At 53.8% G+C, this 3242-nt stretch overlaps 1 pseudogene; it reads right to left on the bottom strand.

Moving 5' to 3' along the window:
• Positions 1 to 638: 638 nt before the first annotated feature.
• LOC120844302 lies at positions 639 to 1337 on the bottom strand (annotated as a pseudogene).
• Between the last annotated feature and the right edge of the window lie 1905 nt (positions 1338 to 3242).

Here is a 3242-nt window from a genome sequence, read left to right as displayed (position 1 = left end):
CCTTGGGATATTGCCAATGCCGTCTTTCTCGTTTGCCTCAATAAAGATACGCCAGTAAAATGGGTACCGTGGGTCATCAGCCCCGCCGACGTGCCGTTGCTGGCTTGACACGCGATGGCGAGCCGGCGGGCCATCGAGTCCTCGCTCTCTCGGCGCCAGACATCTCTTTCTTCTCGTGCTGAGGGTGGCGGAAGGATCGAGGAAACGCCCGAAAGGTTTTTGTATGTTTTTTTCAACAATTGACAATAAATAAAAAAATGAAGAAAAATGGCACTGGCAATAGCCGAAGGCAAAGCTCGTCCCTGGCCATGGCGCAGCGCGAGAGCCAAAGCTCTGTTCTCCGTGTGTAGAAGAGTCTCTTTTTCGGCAATACACGGGCACCTCAACACGGCAAGTCCTTTTCGGAGGTATATTGGCCTCGGCACAGGGGCGATGATTGCCTGCGCACAGTCCCCAACATCTACGCCGTAACCGACTCCGGAGCCATCTGCCCATGAACGGTTGGGTAGCGGGAGAAAGGGAGAGCGGTTGGCAGTGCGGCAAAGTAGGCCAAACACGCAGAAGAAAGGGAAGCCAGTTGAATGAAAGAGGAATTTGGACAAACGTTTTGAAACAGGGGACGAAGAAGGAAAAAACCCAGAGCCATCGTGAGAAAAGTAAAATGACAAGTAGCCCGCCGCCCCCTGGAGCGCCTAAAGGGGAAGCGAGCACTCCAGCGAGCGAAGGACACCAGGAATGGCTCGGAGCCGTTCCGGCGCGTGCGAAATGGTGTCATCGGCTATGTCGAGCCTGAACCCAAGAAAACCCATGTGTCGTGTGGACTTTGGGTGTGTCGCTTAACTTTAAGCGGAATCCCGAAGGCAGCAAGTCCTTTACGAGGAGGCGCACCGTAGATGCCAACTTGTCTGGGTCGGGATGGGCGCACAAGAAGTTGTCTAAGTGATACCAAGCCCAGAATCCACGCGCGCGCAATTCTCTGGCAATGGTTGTAGCCACTAGCTCCATGCAAAACGGCGCCGGTCATATCACGAGGGGCATCTGGCAAAAACGGTAGTAACCCCGGCCTGCTCTTATTGTGATCAGGATACGGGAGAAGGAATTAAGCGTGATATGGTAAAAGGTCTCGGCAAGGTCGAGCTTCACCATATATGCTTGGGGCTGGAGGGGGTTTGCTTTAAAGGCCTGGAGTAAGCGGAGTAAGGCGGAACAGAGGTGCCTGGAGGTAAGGAGTAAGTGCGCCGCAGTCTTTCACTTAACGGGACTCTGTGGCTGACTTAGATGGTGAGGTACGGACCACGTGAGGAGCGTTCGATGATGCAACCAACATGTTGGTTGCATCGTTAAAAAGAGGACTGGTCAAGAAGAGGGGGGCGGTGCGTGAAGCAAGAAGCCTTCATGCAGCGAATGGAAAGTGCGCCGAAGTCGGGCGGCCCGTGAAAACTACATGCCTCACTAAACACTGCCTAGTCGAACTCAGGTGCCTGCTGGATCGGGTGGACTGGCGGCGGAGGTCCCGTCGCTTTCGACTTGTAGGCAATGCTATCCAGGTCCGACACAGAGTCTTCGACGTCGCTTTTTTTGTCTGGGGTGTGTTCCTTTGCGCTGGTGTGGTTTTCCTCCTCGCCATCGTACGTGTCGAAGGAGCCGTCATCGGTGTGGGGCTCGATGACATTGTCGGTCCTGCTGAGCCACTCGAGGATTTCAACGGCGGCGGTGGTCGCCGAGTCCGCATTCAATGGGTCGTTTTCTTCGGTACAAGATCGAGCACGGGCAAGGTCGGCCGAGACGCTAGCCTCGCAAAATGCGCGTGCGAGAACGTCCTCGACCGGGAAAACGCCCTGGAACGTTGAGTACTCGACCATGCTGTCGATGACGGCACTGGTGGGTCGCGAAGGCCTAGGGTAGCTGCCAGACTCACTTAGGATTAGGGACCTTTTGGACTTAGTGCCTGGGCGGTAGCTGGTGTTCGCGGGAGCACGAGACGTGCAGCGTCTGCGTCGAGGCTGGTTGGGCAGCTGGCCGGTGAGCTCCCTGAAAACCTCGGAGTCGAACCTGGACGTCTGGGATAGGATAACCGCCCTCCAGTTTCCCCTCGTGATTACGTGGAGGAGTTCCAGTCCATCGAAATGAGGTGCTGGTGTTCGGGGAGCATGACATCCCAGTAGAACCGATACAGGGGGAGATGTCAGATCTCCTGGACATCTCTCGTAGGAAAACTTCTGGTGTCTGGGCGAGGTCGGGCAGAATGTCGTAGGCATGACAGACCCTCGCTCCGTGAATCGGCGGTAGGGGCTTCAACGAAGATAGTCGGATCGCGTCGGTGCCCTATTGAAAATATTTCTAAAGAGCCCGTCAGCTTTCAAGGATTATGGGACCTCACAGGCCCTCAAATTCCTTCAAAAATACCCCACAGAAAAACCCTTCAAGGATACCCCATAGAAAAACCCTTTAGCCCCACAGCCCTTCAACCCGTCAGACCCTTTAGCCGATCAACCCTTTAGAAACCCAAACCATTAAGAAAATGCAGTTAGAAACATTATTGAAAATGTATTGCAGACATTTAGTTTTACATGCATATTATAACTGATAGAGGCGATAAAAAGCAATGTTTGTACAAGCAAGGCGCAATTAAGGAGCTGTAGACGAAAGAGATCATATCAAATAGGGACAACAGACTTCTTCTTCACAAGGAAAAATATCTTTCAAAGTACTCACAATACCGTTGGGTATATTCCTGATGTATGGTAGTTCAGCTAATAAAACCGAGCAGGTGCACTTTACGGACACATACACAGTCTTAGTAAGCACGTTTAGCGAAAACCACGAACTCAGAAGAAGCACCCGCCGCCGTTGAGAAATCCCGAGCGCAGTCACGGTTTCATCCACAATGACGTCGCGCCGGCATCTTCGCCGTATTTTTCGCTCGCTGGATGCTTCTGAAGTCAGACGGACGAAGAGGCGCAAGGAACAAGTCCGGACAGCGGCCTTCATCCACCGTCTCAGGACCCACAGTGCCATAATCCCGGTGCGCAGGCACAGCGTGCGATGGGACGCTGACCCCGACTGCCAGGCTTTGCAGCGAGTAAGCCGACTACCACCATCTCCTTGAATGCGCTGAACGCGATGGCGCTCGAGCGGTGCTGAAGGCGGCCAACGCCGAACTGTGGTTCACCTGCATGACCGTGGAAGAAAGTGCACGGATCGAAACAGACCAAGCAGCGAACCCTCAAAGCCATGCATGC

This window comes from Ixodes scapularis, unplaced genomic scaffold, assembly GCF_016920785.2.
Source record: "Ixodes scapularis isolate PalLabHiFi unplaced genomic scaffold, ASM1692078v2 PGA_scaffold2__306_contigs__length_199485367, whole genome shotgun sequence".
Classification (NCBI taxonomy): domain Eukaryota; kingdom Metazoa; phylum Arthropoda; class Arachnida; order Ixodida; family Ixodidae; genus Ixodes; species Ixodes scapularis.
This window is presented reverse-complemented; position numbering and strand designations above follow the sequence as displayed.